Here is a 19,992-nt window from a genome sequence, read left to right on the forward strand (position 1 = left end):
GAGTCAAGAACATTTAAAGAACAAGCAAAAAGGCCAAGGTAGGAGAGGGCTTGGTAATGAATTCTAAGAAGTGAGAGGAGGCTAGCAAGGGTAGTTAATAGCTTCTGGCCCGGATTCTACATATATGTTATAAAATTGACACCTTACTGCCGTGTGTGTCACCTCTGCCATGTGAGAGATGTCTCTGGGGTAGCCTGCACATGGTCCCAGGATAAATTACAACATTGTCCCTAAAGGTTATGGCAGTATTGGGTTCCACTGTGGAAACTCTTTCTGCCTAATGACTACATCCAGGAGGTGGTTTGTTGTGTTTGTGTGTTGATTTTAAAAGAAGCAGGGTGGCTAAAGATTGCCTCTAACTAGGGTGAGGCCTTATATGCTGACACTTAAAAAATATATGTATATAAATTCCTCTTGACATTTGGATTTAATGCTACTATTATAGGGGATCAGTGGGCTCGCTTGTAAACATAGGTACCGAATACTGATCAGAAACCTTCTTCAGATTTGTCATCTTCAGTATAGCAAATGTTCCATCCAGAGTGCTGAGCCAAGGGAGTAGATTTCCTAAGGGCCACATCCTAGGGAGAGCAAAAAAAAAAAAAAAAACAAGCGTTGGGGAATATATGCAGGCATTGTGTGGGATTTGCATATAATTTGCATAGCGCTTGATAAGCTAAAATCTGTTCTCAGAAAATGTTCAAATTAAAATTTTATCACGGCTACCAGTGCAGCCATTTCTTACTATTTTCCCCTCTATTTTATTCTTTTGCTCATATTGGCTGTCTCTGATTCATATATCTTTTTGTTAGAAATGTACAGCTGTGATTCTGAGCATCAAGGAAGAAAAAAGGGAAAAATCTGAGTCCACCAGAGACCATTTCTTGGCAAATGAAGTTCTTATTCAAGCCCTTCCTAGTCACATCTTTCTCAGTCCTGTAGTAAAAGTGCCTTTATTTGGGGTCTGTCTTGGAAGCTCAAGGGAGCCATATGTGTGACAGGAAAAAAAAAAAAAGAGAAAAGAAAAGTGAGCCTTGCATTAAAAGCTACTTGGGACTGGGCAGTGACTCACGGCTGTAATCCCAGCATTTTGGGAGGTTGAGGCGGGCGGATCACTTGAGGTCAGGAGTTTGAGACCAGCCTGGCCAACATGGTGAAACCCCGTCTCTACTAAAAATACACAAATTAGCTAGGTGTGGTGGTGCGTGCTTGTAATCCTACCTACTCGGGAGACTGAAGCAGGAGAGTCACTTGACCCCGGGAGGTGGAGGTTACAGTGAGCCAAGATTGTGCCATTGCATTCCAGCCTGGGCGACAAGAGCGAGACTATGTCTCAAGAAAAACGCTACTTGGAATCAAGTTTGAGCTTTTCTCTTGTGAGAATTTTAGATAATATATTGATGCATCAGTTTTTTCATTTGTAAACTGGGGATGCATGAAAACCTTACAAAGCTATTGTGAAAATTAAATAATATGTGAATAACAGTGCAAGGCCAGCAATTAATATTGGTAATCCTGTTTTTAGAAACTGCCCTTAAGCCATATTGTGGATGTAGTCTTTGTGTCTCCAAGTTGGTAATGAGCCCCCTGATGGTGGCCCCAGTGTGTTAAAAAGGGGTGGTTGAATAAGTGATTTGGGGGTCCCAGCCCTCATGTTCTAAAGAATTGGTGGGTGTAAGGAGTATATTGGTGACCTGAAGAGCTGTACTTCCTCTTAGAAGTACTCACATTTGCACTTAATATTTGATTAACACATGCATCGATTTCGTTAGAAGCAATTAAAGAAACAGCTCCAGGTAAAGATATTTGGTGAAATTTTTGGATGTGAGGCTGTTAGAAATTCACGTTCTCTGTCCTTCGAGGGTTGCTTATAGGACATGTTACAGTCATTTTTTAATTTGTTGATCCCTACTAATTATCAGAACTGCTACCCGAAAAATGTCACAACATTAGGATGAAATCAGATGTGGTTGTTTAGTGTCATTTATAAGTAGATCCAGGGCAGCCATGGAATACGAAGCTTGATTTTACGAAAATATTTAAAACATTAGATCAATTCATGTATGGTTACTATTAAAAATTATAATTTGGTCAAATGATAGAATGAAATTTGCTATTTATTATTACTATTTTTATTTATTTATTTTTTTGAGATGGAGTCTCTTCTATAGCCCAGACTGGAGTGCTCAGTGGCGTGATCTTCACTCACTGTGACCTCCGCCTCCTGGGTTCCAGTTCAAACAATTCTCCTGCCTCAGCCTCCTGAGTAGCTGGGATTACAGGAATGCACCACCATGCCCAGCTAATTTTTGTATTTTTAGTAGAGGCCGGATTTCACTATGTTGGCCAGGCTGGTCTTGAACTCCTGACCTTGTGATCCACCCGCCTTGGCCTCCCAAAATGTTGGGATTATAGACATGAGCCACCGCACCCAGGCTGCTATTGATTATTCAGAGGCTATCTCAACCATCTTATAAGGAATGTTGTATTTTTAATGTACAAACCAAAATATCAAAATTGTACATAGCTAAAAATCGGTTTCTAAAATCTCACATTTTTCTTTAGGGGAGTAGTTTTCAAACTTGAGCGTGCTTTGGAGGGTTTGTTAAAACACAGATTTCTGGGGCCCTACCTTCAGAGTTTTTGATTCAGTAGGTCTGGGTCTAGGCCTAAGAATTTGCATTTCTAGCACGTGCTTGGAGCTTCGGATGCTGAGTCCAGGGATCACATTATGAGAACCACTGCTTTAGGGAAAATTTATAAGGATTAGGCTTTTCCCCTATTCTTGTTTCTCTATTATATGTATGTTATGGCGAGATACATTAATTTTTTTTGAGAATCCAAATGTGTATTTTTTATTTTTATTTTTTTATTTTTGCCACAAATGTTAGGAAATTCTGTTTTTGGTATCTGGCAGGAGGGAAACAGAACATGAAGCTCATGGACATGTATTTTCATGGGCAGTTAAGCTATTCTTTAGATGAAAATGGCCTTAATCATTTTAATTATAAGTGGGGAATACATTTATTTATTCATTCAACAAATATTTAATGGGGACTCCTTATGTATCAATTACTGTTTAAGTGTTAGAGATGCCCCATGAATATAAAGGATAAAATTCTTCTCCTAATGGGGTTTAGGTATTGGATGGGGGCTACAAAGGGTGAACGAAGAAAACAGATAATTTAAAAAAAATGTGTCTCAAGTGGAAGTTGTTATAAAGAAGACTAAAGCTGAATGAAATGGCAGAAAGTGATGGAGACAGAGGGTTTCTTTACATAGGGTGAGCGGGGAAGGCTCCTTGATAAGGTGACTTGAATAGGTACCTGCAGAAAGGGGAGGGGGATGTTTCTGATGGAGGAAAATGCTTCTAAGATAGGGAGGCAGGAGTGAGCTCACTGTATTTGTAGAATAGCAAAGACACCAGTGAAGCTGGAACCCATTTGGTAGGGAGAGAGATGGATGGTGACTGGCCATTGGATTTTATCTTGAGTAAGAAGAGAGCTGTTGGAGGGTTTTGAGAAGTGCTGTGATAGTGTCTGCCTTACCTTTGGGAGGATCATTCTGGCTGCTTGTGGAGGGTAGCAACAAGGAAAGTATCCTAGGTGATGCAGGATGAGTAAAGAGTGAGTAAAGCACTATACTAGTGGCTACACTCATGGCAGACATCACAAATCAACCACAGAGGCCTTTCCCAGTGTCCTGGATGTTGACTGGGATGACTTCCCAACACGGCCTGCAACTGGAACTGAGAGCCCTTGGAATCTACACAGCAAATGAAGTCTTTTTATTTCTTTTCCAACAATTCAAATATCAAATGGCTTTCCAGTGCCTTATCTCTCCTTAAAAGAGGTCTAGGCATCTACTGTAGATTCATTCATCCCCCAGCAATACCTATTGAGAATAAAAAAAGAAAGTCTGTAAATGAATGAACTTGATAATTTCAAATCATATGTCCTGGGAAGTAACAGGATGTGAATGAGACCTGGAAAATAAGTAATTGGCTCTTTCAAGAACAGGGAACAGGCAGTCTAAGCAGAGGGAGCAAGTGCAGGTTCCAGGGTCCTGCAGCTAGGAGGACTGAAGGGGAGGATATCCAGGACCTCCTTCTGTTTTCCCTTGGTTCACATGTATCCTTATGATATGCTTCCATAAGGTGAACTCTGCAAGTCTTACCTCCCTGGGACAAGATTGGATCTGTATTATTTAATGAGGATGATGCCTGAATCAGGCCTGAACTTTCTTCCAACAATCTCCCACCTAAAATACATCTTTCTCCTCTACTCATTTTCTCATTTTTGTCTTTCTTCCTTGAATTCAGTTCTCTCTGACCCTCCTTTTTGCACCTCATCAGTTATCTCTGTTGAAGAGAATTGTTCAGGGGAATAGAAGAGAATGGATTTCACATGGCATTTGTATATTAATAAGATTATTAATTTGGGGACCTTCTTCCCTTTCCTTCCTGCATAGTTTTTGGAAATAAATGCCCTTCTAATTTACTAAATATTCCCTTGAGCATGAGCAGCCTTATATACAAAAGAAATTTCACATTTTGTACCTGAATGTAGTAGCGGCTAATACATATACACAAAAAAAGTAATTCAGTAGGAAAAATAAAATACAAAGAAAACCAATTATCTCAGCCTGTTCAAAGAGACAGCCAGCCAGGTAGTGAGTAGTAATTGCAGTATTTTGTTATGGAAGTCTTTGGTTGTAATTAATAGATTTCTGCCTTTTAGTACATTTGTTTTATTATGCATTAGAGGACCTTGCTTTGAGTAGCGCAGCTCAGGGGTTAGTCACAGGAGTATAAGTCAGGAGGAAATATCTGGGCACCTGCTATTTGTAGCACACTGTCGCTGTTTCCATGTATGACTGGGGATGAGCTGAAGGCTTAGCCATAATCAACTCTTGGTGTTGCCAGAACTGTTGTGATTAAGTCTTTTTTGTTCTCTGACCCCTGAGGATGACTTATTAAGGTTCAGTTTGCTCATCTGAAAAATGGAATGGATGAAATCCTCCTTAGAATGTTGAACCCCGGGTGGTGGTGATGAGAACAGTTCCTATTTTTTTTAGCACTTACTACCTGCCAGGCATATTCCAAAGCACATTATATACACCATTTCAGTTAATCCCCACAACTGACAGTTGGGGTAGATGCTGGTCCTATAGATTAAACCATGGCATGGAAACATTAAGTAATTTGCTCAAGGCACACTGCTGAGTGCAATGTATGACACTTATTAAGTGTTTATATAAAAGTAATAACCCCAGCTGCTATGGCTTAGATACAACTTTGTGTGTGTGTGTGTGTGTGTGTGTGTGTGTGTGTTTTTAAGGAGTTTGAGTATATTACAGAATGTAGGAAGTCTGATTCTCAATGCCTCTTGTTTTCTGTTTGTTTAGTTAGTTATCTGGCTCCATTTTACAGCACCAATTTTCATCTTTATTGATTTTCTGCTGATTAAAAAAAAACTGTCTGTATCTTTCACTCATTTTTTTGGTCTTCCTTTAAGAAAGTGTTCTGGGCCGGGCACGGTGTCTCACGCCTGTAATCCCAGCACTTCGGGAGGTCAAGGTGGGCGGATCATCTGAGGTCAGAAATTTGAGACCAGCTTGGCCAACATGGTGAAATCCCCATCTCTACTACAATACAAAAATTAGCCAGGCATGATGGTCCGCACCTATAATCCCAGCTGCTTGGGGGCTGAGGCAGAGAATCATTTGAATCCGGGAGGCAGAGGTTGCAGTGAGCTGAGATTGCACCACTGCACTCCAGCCTGGGTGACAGAGCAAGACTCCATCTCCACCAAAAAAAAAAAAAAAAAAAAGTTCTGAATATGGATACTCTGTCAAAATTCAACATGTGCTGGTCTTGGATCAGGCTGCCTTTGGTCTCTCTAAAGAGGCTAACCTGGATTCCTCTTTGGTGAGAGGACAGTGTACATTTCAAATAAGGCATTAGAGGTCCTCCAGGAAAGTATGATTGTGGGCATTTCCCTCTCTTTTTCAAGTTTCCAGTGTCTTTAGAATCTCACTGTGCCTTCTTAGAAACATGGCCAATTCTTGTGCTATATTTTATGCTCCAGGTGCCTTGGAACCCAGTTGTGTGGAGGCACTGTGGACAAGGGTGCAAGTCCTAGCTCTGCATTTAAAGGTTACATGATCTTAGGAAAGTTTTTCAACCTTTCTGACTTAGTCTGTTTTCCGTTGCTATAACTGAATCCCTGAGACTGGATAATTTATAAAGAAAGAAATGTATTATGTGGCCAGGCACAGTGATTCACACCTGTAATCCCAGAACTTTGGGAGGCTGAGGCAGGAGGATTGCTTGAACATGGTTGTTCCAGACAAGCCTGGGCAACATAGGGAGACCCCATCTGTAGAAAAATTTTTTTAAAAATAAAAAATAGTCAGGCATGGTATCTCATGCCTATGATAGGTCCCAGCTACTCAAGAGGCTGAGGTGGGAGGATCACTTGAGCCCAGGAGGTCAAGACTGCAGTGAGCCATGATTGTGCCATTGTAATCCAGTCTGGGCAACAGAGTGATACCCTGCCTCAAAAAAACAGTATTTCTTACAATTCTGGAGGTTGGGAAGGCCAAAGTCTAGGACCACATTTGATGAATACCTTCTTGTTTGTGAGGACTTTGCAGTCCCAAGGTGGCACAGGATATAACATGGCAAGGGGGCTCACCAGAGACAGCCAAACTGGCTTTTGCAACAGTCTCAGTCTCCTGACAACTCACCCACCCCTTTGATAACTCATTCATTCATTCATTCATTCATTCATTTGGACAGAGCCTTTATGACCCAGTCATTTGCCAAGGGTCTTACCTTTCAACACAGCTGCACTGTGGGACAAGATTCCAATATGTGAACTTTTGGGATACATTCAAACTGTAGCAGCCTCCTTATCTACGAAATGGGGATGGTGATGATGATGATGTTGATGATGGCAATAGCTATCTCACAGGGATACATGAATTGTATAAGACTATGTAGGGTAAGTCAAGGTCACTGTAGGCTTTTTGTGAGGGACTCAGGGCTAGGACTTCAATATATGAGTTTGGTTGGTGGGGAGGCACAGTTCCACCTATAACATGACAGGAGGCTCTGTCCTCATCACCTAGTATAGTTCTTAACCCAGAGTATGCCATCAGCACCTCTCTGCTAAATGAATTCATATGTGCTAACGAGCAAGAATGAACAAATGATAAACAATATCTGTCTTTGTTGACCATCGAAGCATTTAAAATATGGATTTGTATCGCATGTTCTAACATTGAGAGTTCTCAATGATACTTATTCCTTGAGTTCTGTGTCTCACTGTTCTAAGTTAGAACATCTGATCTAGGAATGTCCAGATCACTTTTTTTTTTTTTTTTTAAAAAGGTCTCATATACCTATACTTGTCTACTTGATTTAGCTCAAGTAGCATTAGAGTCAATCATAAATTCAGTCACAAATACAGAATATTTAAATTCTGACTTTGGAGTAATTAACTACAACTTGAATTTTAGTCTGTTCTGAAATGTAGCACTTTGGATTTTGATTTAATAATGGCTATTTGGTTGCATAAAGCAGGATTTTAGCTTTTGTGAGAAGCTACTTAGGTTGGAACTGGTTTAAGCACTTATTTTCCTGGAATGATTTCAGTTCAGTTAGCCATACCTTTTTCTTCTTGCTCAGATGTAAACACAAGTACCCACAGCAGTCTCAAATACAAAATTGATAAATGTACTATGCTGCTGACAGTATAACTTCTGGAACTATATTATTTTGGGATATGCTGAGGTAATGAGATTTAAATTCTGTTAGATTTGGAAATTCAAGGTTTTTACAGTTTTATCAATACAGCAGTAGACTAGAGAGAACAATAACAGGAATTTGTTTAAGATGGAGCTGGTGGCCTTTGAGTTCAGTGTTTTCCTGAACATAATGCTCTGCTAAGTTTACTCTTGCTAAAAATAAATAAAAATAATAATTATAAAAGGAAGTGAAGTGGTCAGAGAAGGAAAACAGGTTTCTCAGTGTAGACCATTACAGAGCCCTTAATGTGTTAATATATTTAGGTTGGTGCAAAAGTAATTGCGGTTTTTGCTATTTCATACATTTTGACTTTCCAAGAGGGGGCTGTGTTATGCAGACTTTGCCACATATATTTGCTCTGAAACCCCTTTTTTCTTAAGGCACCAGTGTCCTAAGAAATACTCTCAGGATGGTCACTCTGGACAGTCTAAAATAAGGTGCACATTTTTCTAGTTTGGTAAGTGGGGCATATTGGTCAGAATTTCTTTTACTGCTCAGAATATCGTAGTATTATATCATGGTATTTCATAGGCATCACTCAAAATATCAATTTTTAACTTAGACTATTATAGTGGTTAAAATGTTGTAGATCTAGTCTGGGCGTGGTGGCTAACGCCTGTAATCCCAGCACTTTGGGAGGCTGAGGCAGGTGGATCACTTGAGGTCAGGAGTTCATGACCAGCCTGGCTAAGAGGGTGAAACCCTGTCTCTACTAAAAACAAAAATAAATAAATAAAATAAAAATACAAAAATGAGCTGGGCGTGGTGGCAACTACTTGGGAGGCTGAGGCATGAGAATCACTTGAACCCAGGAGGTGGAGGTTGTAGTGAATCAAGATTGTGACACTGCACTCCAACCTGAGTGACAGAGCAAGACTCTGTCTCAAAAAAAAAAAAAAAAAAAAAAGTTGTGTATCTAGCGCTGTTTTTCAAACTTCAGCCTTTTTTTTTTTTACATATGTAACAAACCTGCACGTTATGCACATGTACCCTAGAACTCAAAGTATAATAATAATAAAAAAATAAATAAATTAAAAAAAAAGCATTTAAAAACATTTCTGTTAAGACTTTCTTTGAAAGTGTCAGAAAGCCAACTCCAACTGGCTACAGCAATAACAGTGTGACAGTGTATCAGGAGAGGGGTTTTTAAACTTCAGAGTGTGTCACCAGGACTCAGCCCTTCTCTATCCCTTGGTTTTTCTCTTCCTCTAAATTCATTTGATTCTCAAGGAAGATATTTGCCTGTGTAAGCAAATAGACTTCATGTAGTCGTAGTCTACTCTGCATTTGCGGTGGAAATTAAACCTTTATTTCCTATCCTTCCAACATAGTCCCTGGTTTAAATCTCGTTGGCTGGTTTGGGCCCAGTGAGTCCTTTCCTTCCTGCCCCTCCTATTGCTGTGGTAGGCAAAGCTGGATTGTGTGCAACTCTTGTGCCAAGGAGTAGGGTCAACCTCAGTGAAACAACATGTGCTGAGCCGCGGAAGGGGCACGGGATACAGATCCCCAGAAGAAAATAGAGGTGCTGTAGCCAGAAGCAGCAGAAATGTATGCCTGGCAGGTAAAAATGACAGGTATCCCATATACTTGCCCTTAGCTTGCTGACTTGTGAAAAACTTCTTTTCTTGTGAATTGAATTAAAAAAGATTTCAGTTAATTGACCTTCTAGTTAGTTAAGCTGCAGCTAATTAGGTTAGTTAGATGACTAGGTGCTGATGGAGTAAATAGATGGACACTTGGCACAAAAATAAAGTTAACAGGTCCTGACATTTCACTATGGGAAGCAATTGAGAGGGAGGATTCCAAGAGGACTTTAAATATTCCAGACGATGTAACTGTAACCAGACCAGGAGTTTTCCTTGTCTGTGGGCCTCTCCACCAGGGGGACAATGTGTCTTTTGCCTGGCACATAGTTAATTCTGAAGGATATTTTATTATTGCAGAACTAGCAGATTGGGGTGGTTTTTTGTTTTTACTTACTTTGGATTGTTAACTAAAATAGGGGACAAAGGACAAAATGTAGGTTTAGGAAAGAAGATGCTGAGTGCGAATTTGAAGGTGAAATGTATTTGAGCTGCTGGTGGGACAGTTTGGGAGAATCGGGCGGTTAGGAACAAGGAACCCAGGTCTGTTTTATTGTATCCTGGGAAAATCCAAACTTGTCTTTATTTTGGTTTAAAATAAAACTTTCTTTGATAAAAGCAAAGGCATATTTCCTTGTGAGAGGCAGTAAGATGGAATGCTTTATCAAATAAAAAGACTGTTCAAGGGAAGTGCTCCTGGAGCATTTGTTTTCCCTTAAAGACACTGATATCTGGGTCTCAGAGGGATTATATATTTCCAGATGTTTCCATTTGTGAGTGTCAAGTTGCATTATATGCCACATTTTAGTGACATAACATCACTTTGCCTCATTGAGGACAATTTGGGGCACAAAAATCATAGTTGAGGAAAATTTACATTTGCTTCTCTTGCAGTCTGTTTTTCCAGAGTAGGGATAGTGTAGAAAAATAAAGGTACAAACAGAGCTGGCAGCATCCACATAGTTTCTTACTCAGTAGTTCTCAAGTTGGTGCCTCTCTGATTTGTAATAAATATTTTTAATGTGTTCCCTTTATTATCCTAATATGAGATAAATAGATAATGCATCCTGTTAGTATACCTAATTTTAAAAATTATATAGTGACTCAGCTAGTATCTATAGAAAGTAAAAATAAAAGGAAAGTAACTTACAATAAATGATGCATATTGCAGTATGTGTAATACATTCTTGGATACAAGTTTACTAGAGCCAAGCTTCTCCTGGGGATCTTGTTAAAATGCAGATTCTGATTCAGCAGCTCCAGTGCGGGGGGCCTGAGATTCTGCCTTTCTTCCTTCTTTCCTTCCTTCTTTCCTTCCTTCCTTCCTTCCTTTTCCTTCCTTCCTTCCTTCCTTCCTTCCTTCCTTCCTTCCTTCCTTCCTTCCTCCCTCCCTCCCTCCCTCCCTCCCTCCCTTCCTCCCTTCCTCCCTCCCTCCCTCCCTCCCTCCCTTCCTCCCTTCCCCCCTCTCTTTCCTTCCTTCCTTCCTTCCTTCCTTCCTTCCTTCCTTCCTTCCTTCCTTCCTTCCTTCCTTCCTTTCTTCCTTTTCTTCCTTTTCTTCCTTTTCTTTCTCTCTCTCTTTCTCTCTTTCTTTCTTTTTTCCTACTGGAAGTACTTTTTAAGAAAAAAATTCTAGACACTTAACAGTACATAACATTTCAGCAGTGAAGTATTAGTTAAGAGAGGGGTTTTCAGGAGGTGGGGATTCTAGAATATTAGGAAAATATGTTGGTCCTCCTTCATTATAGATGGATGGCATAGGTTATAATGCCATTCATCTATAATGAAGAAGGGTACCAACATTTGATATTGGCTACTAAGCCAATGTCAAAACCCAGTGGAATGACACTTCTATAGAGTTTATTTCCCTTTCTGCTATCTTCCCTACTCCACGGAAATGTCTGCCACCATATAAAGCGTGGTAGCACCCAGCTTAAGCTTCAGTGTTCCCCCTTGGGTAGGAAAGAGAGTGAAGGGAAGGTCACTCTTGAGTTTCCATGCTTTCTTCTTCCTCTTCTTGAGGTGGTTCTTCTGTCTCCTCTTCTTCCTCTCTTTCCTTTTTCTCTAATGGCTCCTCTAAGCCTTTTCTGAAGGTGTTACTCTCACTCCATCCCAGGTAGATATTTCAGAAGTAAGATGGCTGGCATCACCCTCCTGGCCAAGGATCTTCCTAAAGCCACCATGTGAGAGGATTCGGACCGAGTCTGAGCTGTGTAGCAGACTGTGTCCTGCTGTTCTAGGGTCATGACTGTGTACTCTGAAGTTGCTACTCTCACAGGGGTCAGTGATACCCATGGACCCTGGCAGGAACAGTCCTGCCCCCAAAATCTGCAAGCAACACCTGTGTGCAATGTTTAGGGCCAAAGGCTGTCTGTCGATGTTATCACAGCATAATGACCTAGTAAGCCTAGGATCCAGGGTGTGAGGGGCTCAAAGCCAGGAAAACGAACCTTAAGTCCTTCAGTAGTCTGATGAGAACTTTAACTGTGGACTGAGAACCATTTTCCTTGAACCAGCGGGCATGCTGGATGGCTGCTAAGGCACTCTACGATACCTTGATATCCAACGGAATTCTGGGTCCTGTTTTGGAAGATTGGGTGGCACTGTTGTAATGACAGTCTTCACCGTAGCATCAGAAGAACTGATTTCAAAGCCAGTTTCATTGGTTGGCATGGTCAAAACTTCAGAAGGATCCTGTGCTCTCAGGCTTCCCACGACTTTGTTTCCCAGGGGAGCAACAGCTTCCAGTGTTGGCACAATCTTGCGTATTACCAGCGGGGCAGCTGCATTGTGGCCTGTAGTGATGGTTCTCTTTTTATAGGATCCCACCTATCCAGCTTCTTCAATTTGCACTTCAGACGTCCCTGGAGCCACAATCAGACTGTCAATCCCATGGTTGATTTTTGTCACCAGGGAAAGGTAAGAGGCCTGCTCAGCAGAATCAGGAGCTGGGGTCATGATTGCTCTTCAGCAAGGCCTCATTGAAGGAAGTTGTATCAGGTGTGGGCTTGACCCAGGGAAAGGCCATTTCACACAAATAGAAATCAAACAGGATATGTGGTACAAAGGACCTGAACTCTCCTCCTGAGCCTCTTCTGAAGCCAAAGTATCCAACACAACCATGACCTTTGTCACTCCTCATGATGCCTTAAATTCCAAATGGAAGCTGCACCAATCGCCCCTTCCTCCCCTGCCCCCCTCTCTTTTAAAATCTTGAGACAGGGTCTTGCTATGTTATTCGGGCTGGTCTTAAACTCCTGGGCTCATGTGATCCTCCTGCCTCAGCCTCTCAAGGTAGCTTGGATTTCAGGTGCATGCCACCATGCCTAGAGATTCTTCATTTCTAATTAACTCCCAAGTGCTGTCAGTACTGCTGTTCCGTGACCACTTTTTGAATAGCAAGACTTTTTAGGACTTAATGAAGTAGTCAGATGCTTGCACCTATACATAGAATCACTGTGAATGTTTCAGCTATAAAAGTGACTGCCACAGATGCTTCGAATGGGCAACAGTAAACCAGAAACGACCTTGCTGTTGGAGATTCAATATTCCAAAATGATAACTTAGTAAAGTTACAAAGAAAAAGTAGCAGTTTCCTCTAAATTTGCATGGTTTAGCGTGTGGTATGTATTAAAACTATAAAAAACATACTGTGCATTTATTTTTATGTGAAATGAAGGAAGGTTCTTGGCTCAGATGCTTGGCATTTCACTTCCTGTCCACTGAGACAGTCCTAAGTCATGCATGCCATAGCACAATTCATTGAGAGATTCTGCCTCTTAAATCCCAGTTGTGGCTTCCAGTTGCTTCAGCAATCCCCTTCCTCTCTGCATTTAGAAAACATCCCTACAGGGCCAGGCACAGTGGCTCATGCCTATAATCCCAGCACTTTGGGAGGCTGAGGCGGGTGGATCACGAGGTCAGGGGATCGAGACCATCCTGGCTAACACAGTGAAACCCTGCCTCTACTAAAAATACAAAAAATTAGCTGGGTGTGGTGGTGGGCACCTGTAGTCCCAGCTATTCGGGCAGGAGAATCACTTGAACCTGGGAGGTGGAGGTTGCAGTGAGCCAAGATTGTGCTACAGCCTGGTGACAGCGAGACTCTGTCTCAAAAAACAAAACAAACAAACAAAAAACAAAAGCACACCCCCTACAGATTTCCAAAATGCCCAGAAGAGAGATACCATCTATGGAGAACCCCTGAACCCAAAGGCCAATGAATGGGAACAGGCCATAAGATGATTCGTAGGTGTGATATGACTGCTCCTAGTTTGTTCAAGCAAATTGTCCCCTGAGCCAGGGGCCAAAGAAAATCAAGTAGAGAGTCACAGTTATTGCACAGAACATGACAGCAGAGCTGTACAGTCTTGCCGGAGGTGTTTTCTCTGCTGTTCACTTTGTTTCCCTAGTAATTGGGGAAAAAAGTTTCTATGGCCATATTTGCAGCTGACAGATTTGTTTTGCACCGTGCTGCGAGAGGGTGTTAAGTGGAGGCCTGTGAAGAATCTGAAGCAAATGGAGATAATTTTCGGGGAAAAAAAAGTGTCTAACTTCCTAGTAACCACAGACTGAATTGTGTTTTTCCAGCTTAGTTTCTGTCTCTCTCAGTAGCCCTTGAGTGTCAGAGACCACTGGCATTCTTCCAGGACTGGAAAGGCAAGAGAGCAGTTGTTCAGAGCAGCATCATCCTCTGAGGTTCATTTGTACTTGGTAGTTTTCCTGAAAGCCTTATTTTTACTAAAATAGAAACTGATGGAAATGATGAAATGAAAATAGCAATATGTAGGGTGAGTTTTATTAGTTGAATCAAAAGATGTATTTATTTGCTACTTCTAAATTAACACGACCACCTCAGATAGTTTCTTAACTGAAAATATTTTAGTCCCCAGACAAGCTAGTTCTTTGTGTGTAATACAAAATATATATGAGACGGATTTTTCTGCTTTTGATATCAAGCAGCTTTTCTAACACTGGAATGTGAAAATGATATATTCATTAGAGGCTGTCTGAAAAAGAAGTTTAAAATTTGAGGAAAAAGTTAAAATGCAAATAAAGGCATGTGTAATTGTACCACCCAGAAATAACAACTATTAACCGGAAATTTCTCCTACTCTTTTTTTTTTTTTTTTTTTTTTTTTAAATGAGAAAATACACAAGCATGTGCTCACATTTTAACAAAATTAGAATAGTTTCACTACTTTTACATGCTGGTATTTTCACTTCTATTATGAAGTATGCATCTTAATGATACTCATCTTCAGCACTTTTTTATTAATGGAAAATTTTGAAATAATTGTGGATTCATATGCAGTTTTACGAAATAATGCAGTGAGAGCCCTTCTATACTTAGTTTGGTTTCCTCCAGTGGTGTAATTTTCCAAAGCTATAGTATAATATTGCAATCAGGATATTGACATTAATACATTCTACCAGGCCAAACGTGATGGCTCATTCCTGTAATCCTAGCACTTTGGAAGGCTGAGGCTGGTGGATCACTTGAGCCCAGGAGTTCGAGACCAGCCTGAGCAACATAGCAAAACCCCATCTCTACCAAAAAATAAAAAACATTAGCCAGGTGTGGTGGCGTGCACCTGTGGTCCCAAATGCTTGAGAAGCTGAGATTAGTGGATTGCTTGAGCCTGGGAGGTTGAGGCTACGGTGACCTGAGATTGTGGTACTGCACTCTTGCCTAGGCGACAGAGGACTCTGTCTCAAAAAACAAAAACAAAAAATCCTAACAAGTGTAGTCAAATTTCCCCAGTTTTACTTATACTTATTTGTGCGTATGTGTGTATTTAGATTTATACACAATTTTATCACCTATGTAGGTTCATGTGTCTACAGCCACAGTCAAGATACTGAACAGTGCTGATACCACCAAGATCCCTTTTATAGCCACACCCATCTCTCCCCTGGCCCCCTTCAAACTCCTGACAACCACTAATCTATCTTCAGTTTGTGAAACTTGGGTCATATCAGAAATTTTATATTAACGGAATATATAATGTTTGTTGCCAAGTAGTATTTCATGATATGTGTATACCACAGTTTAGCCACTTACCTATTGAAGGACATCTTGGCATCTTGGCTGATTCTAGTTTTTAGCTATTATACATAGGCTGTTGTGAACACTGGCATACAGGTGGTGGTTGTAGTTGTTTTTTTAATTTAAAATTTTCCTTTTTCCGGGATAAATGTCCAACAGTACAATTGTTGGTTGAATATTTATGTTTTTTTTTTTTTTTTTTTTTTTTTGAGACAGAGTCTCTGTTGCTCAGCCTGGAATCCAGCGGCATGATCATAGCTCACTGTAGCCTCAGATTTCTGGGCTCAAAAAACCCTCCTGCCCCAGCCTCCTGAGTAGCTGGGACTACAGGTGTACGCCATCCATCCTGGATTTTTTTTTTTTTTTTTTTTTTTGAGATGGAGTCTCACTCTGTCACCCAGGCTGGAGTACAGTGGCGCTGTCTCCGCTCACTGCAAACTCCGCCTCCCAGGTTCACGCCATTCTCCTGCCTCAGCCTCCCGAGTAGCTGGGACTATAGGTGCCCACCACCACGCCTGGCTAATTTTTTGTATTTTTAGTAGAGACGGGGTTTCACCATGTTAGCCAGGACGGTCTCAATCTCCTGAGCTTGTGATCCACCCGCCTCGGACTCGTAAAGTGTTGGGATTACAGGCGTGAGCCACTGCACCCAGCCAGTCCTAGATAATAAAAATTTTTTTTTTTCGTAGAGATGAGCTGTCTTTAGGTTGCCTAGGCTGGTATCAAACTCCTGGGCTCAAGCAAACCGCCTTCCTTGGCCTCCCAAAGTGCTGCAGTTACATGAGTGTGAGTTTTCTTATAAAACTACTTGCCAGAGTGGCTATACTATTTTACATCTCACCAGCAGTATGAGTGTAATCCAGATTTTTCACATCCTTGCCAGCATTTGGTGGCGTCACTGTTTTCATTTCATCCATTCTGATAAGTGTGAAGTGCTCTCATTGTGGTTTAAATTTGCACTTTCCTAATGTCAAATGATGTTAAGCATCTTTGCATGTGCTTGCCATATATATATATATATATATATATATATATATATATATATCTCCTGTTCAGTCAGATGTCTTTTCAGGTCTTTGGCCCATTTTCTAATTGGATTGTCTGTTTTTTCAATATTGACGTTGGAGAATTCTTTATATGTTCTAGATACTTGTTCTTTGTCACCTATGTGATTTGCATGTATTTTCTCTCTCAACCTATAGCTTGTCTTTTTTTTTTTTTTTTTTTTTTTTTTTAAATAAGACTTTATTTTTTTAGAGCAGTTTTAGGTTCACAGCAAAATTGAGAGACATGTCTGGCAGTATCCCATATACTCCCTGCCCCAATACATGCATAGTCTCCCCCATTATCAATATCCTGCATGAGAGTGATGCTTTCATTACAGCTGGAGAACCTACACTGACACATCATTGTCACCCAAAATCCATTGTGTACATTAGGGTTACCTCCTGGTGACATAAATGACATAGCTCTGTGGGTTTAGATAAATTTATAATGACATGTATCCACCATTGTATACCAGGGGTCCCCATCCCCCAGGCCACACACTGGTACTGGTCTGTACTGGTCTGTGGCCTATTAGGAACCGGGCTGCACAGCTGGAGGTGAGTAGCAGCAAGCAAGCATTACTGCCTGAGCTCTGCCTTCTGTCAGATCAGCACTGCCATTAGATTCTCATAGAAGCATGAACCTTATTGTGAACTGTGCATGTGGGGGATCTAGGATGTGTACTCTTTATGAGAATCTAATGCCTAATTATCTGAGATGTAACAGTTTCATCTCAAAACCATCCCCTCCCCCATCCCCATCCGTGGAAAAATTATCTTCCATGAAACCAGTCCCTGGTGCCAACAAGTTTGGGGACTGCTGTCATACACCGTTTTATTCACGGCCCTGAAAATCCTCTGTGCTCTGCCTGTTAGCGTTCTTTTTCATTCTCTTCACATGGGCTTTCACAGAGTGAAAGTTTTACGTTTTGATTAGATTCAATTTTCCTTGAGTGGATCATGCTTTTGGTGTCATGCCTAGTCACTTTTTCTCTGGCCCTATATCCTCGAGATTTTTTTTCTTAAGTTTCTTCCTAAAAGTTGTATAGTTTTATGTTTTACAGTTAAGTTCCTGATCCATGCCAAGTAAATTTGGTGTGAGAGAGAAAGGTCACAATTGACTTGGTGTAAAGTGTGAGAGGCAGGTCAATGCTCCTTTCTTGACCTGTGGATGGCCACTTGCTCTGGTTCCATTTGTTGAAAGACTATATCCTTCCTTCACTGAATGCTTTTTGAACTTTTATCAGTAATCAGTTGGGCATATTTTAGGTCTATTTCTGGGTTCTGTGTTTCTTCCCTTGATCTAGGTCTCTTTCCCTTTGCCAGTACCACAGTCTTGATTACTATGGTTATGTGACGAGCCTTAAAATTGGGCAGAGTGATTCCTCCCACTTCCTTCTTTGTAAGGAGTATTTTAGCTAGTCTAGGGCTGGGCTGCTTGTTGTCACTGGGTCTCCTTTTCTGGCTTTGCATGCCCACCCGTGATGCTACTTTTGAATCTTGGATTCATTTTCTAGGTTTCTCTTCAGAGGGTTTTTTGTTTTACTAAAGGAAATAAATTCCCTTTTTCCAGGGAATTTTTTCTTTTTTCCTCTGAGTACCCTAAAAGCTAACCCTAGAAGTTAAAATTGTGGATGTGAATCATGTTATTTATGCTCCCTTAAACCTGCCAAACTCAGCCGGACGAAGTAGCACATGTGTGTAATCCTAGCTATTCAGGAAGCTGAGGTGGGAGGATAGCTTGAAGTCACAAGTTCAAGACCAGCCTGGGCAACCTAGTGAGACCTCATCTTTCCATTAAAAAAAAAACACACACAAAAAAACAAAAAACCCTCCAAAACTCTTATTAAACATCTTACTATGAATTTGTTCTGCTTTTGTATCATCTACTCACTTGGGCATCTAATTCTTAAGTTCTTTTCATTTTGTTCAAATTTAGCTGTATAATTGAGAATGGGGATGAAGATATGGAAAGTACTTTTTGTCTATGAGTGCTTTGTTCAAAAGCAAGATGGCTTTGCGCCGAGTCTCAGTAAACTTGAACATAAATAGATGTGCAAAGGGTCTGCTAGTATTTATTTAAACAGAAAGTTTTCAGGGGTTATCTTCTATGGAAAATGTTTCCAAACAATGTGACAGCAAAATGATAGTGTAAATTGTAATGTCTGTCCCAGTTGGATATATAAACATATGAAGTGCTTTTTTCTTAAAAATGTTTGGGTGGTTCATTTAGAGTGAAAAGTGATATAACTCACATTCTAAAATAATGATAGAATAAAATAAGGATTTTATCTTTCAGTGTCATATAGGTGCTTTGTTACTTTCCAGGGACTATAGTGAGTAATGGAATTGTGGGCATAGCTTATTTGGGGCAGATGTTTCTAGATTGTGGTCTATAAATGAGACCCAGGTCTTTGGAAGAGAGAGGGAATAAATTCAGGGAGAAAGGATTTAGAATTATTCTTGGTGTTATAAATAATGAAGTGGTTGCTCTTAAGTAACTATAATGGCATTTTAGCTAGTAGACAAAATAGTACCTAAGCCCTGTTTTCAAAGTCCCTGAGACACTAATGCACAGATAATAAATCAAAATACAAGAATGTAGGTGCTTTGTCCCTAAGCCCCACTACAGATCTTGATTAAGTAGGTCTGGATCTGTGGACCTATGGAGAAATCCTTTGCCAGAACAGCTTAAGAACTAAAGTAGGCCAAAATCAATTCTTCATCTTCCCAATGCCCAAGCTAAAATACTGACTCTTTCCATCCCATTATGAGAAAAAACTTATACTATATTTTTTTTGACTTGCCTGGGAGGATAATTCTAGTATGTATGCCTTTTGTCCCATAATTGCTATCATTATTATGATTCTAATAACTATTAAAATATCATATTATATCATTATTACATTATTTCAAGTGGTGGCTGGGCGTAGTGGCTCAGGCCAGGTGTTGAGGCTCACCCCTGCAATCCTAACACTTTGGAAGGCTGAGGCTGGAGGATCACTTGAGCCCAGGAGTTCAAGACCAGCCTGGACAACATAGCAAGACCTTGTCTCTACTAAAAATTAAAAAATAAAAATTAACCAGGTGTGGTGGTGTGTGCTTGTAGTCCAGCTCCTCAGGAAACTGAGGCAGGAGGATCACTTGAGCCAGGGGGTTGAAGATTCTATGAGCTATGATGCACCACTGCTCTCTAGCCTGGACAACAGAGCAAGAGACTGTCTCTAAATAAATACATCAATCGATTGATCAATCAATAAGCTGTCCATCACAAGAGCTCCCTTGTTTGAATGATAAATGGTGTGATCACCATAGTCTTATCATATTCAAATCAGAGACAGATCAAAAGGAAGGAATGAATGACCTGCAAGAGATGGTGCCTTATAGCTTGGTGAAGACCCACTCAGGGCTGCTGTCCCTTGGTGGGTCTAGGCTGAGGTGAGAATAGGGTAGGGAATTGGAATCCAAGGGAGGTGCTAGATCCATACTGCCCAATGCCATGGA

At 40.6% G+C, this 19,992-nt stretch overlaps 1 protein-coding gene and 1 pseudogene across 19 annotated transcripts in view; one reads left to right on the forward strand and one right to left on the reverse strand.

Moving 5' to 3' along the window:
- MAGI1 (membrane associated guanylate kinase, WW and PDZ domain containing 1) overlaps nt 1–19,992 on the forward strand; it is a 675,347-nt gene that overhangs the window by 335,988 nt on the left and 319,367 nt on the right. The gene's annotated exons all lie outside the window — the stretch shown is intronic.
- On the reverse strand, nt 11,272–12,645 carry LOC103227851 (interleukin enhancer-binding factor 2 pseudogene; annotated as a pseudogene).

This window comes from Chlorocebus sabaeus, chromosome 22 (assembly GCF_047675955.1).
Source record: "Chlorocebus sabaeus isolate Y175 chromosome 22, mChlSab1.0.hap1, whole genome shotgun sequence".
NCBI lineage: Eukaryota > Metazoa > Chordata > Mammalia > Primates > Cercopithecidae > Chlorocebus > Chlorocebus sabaeus.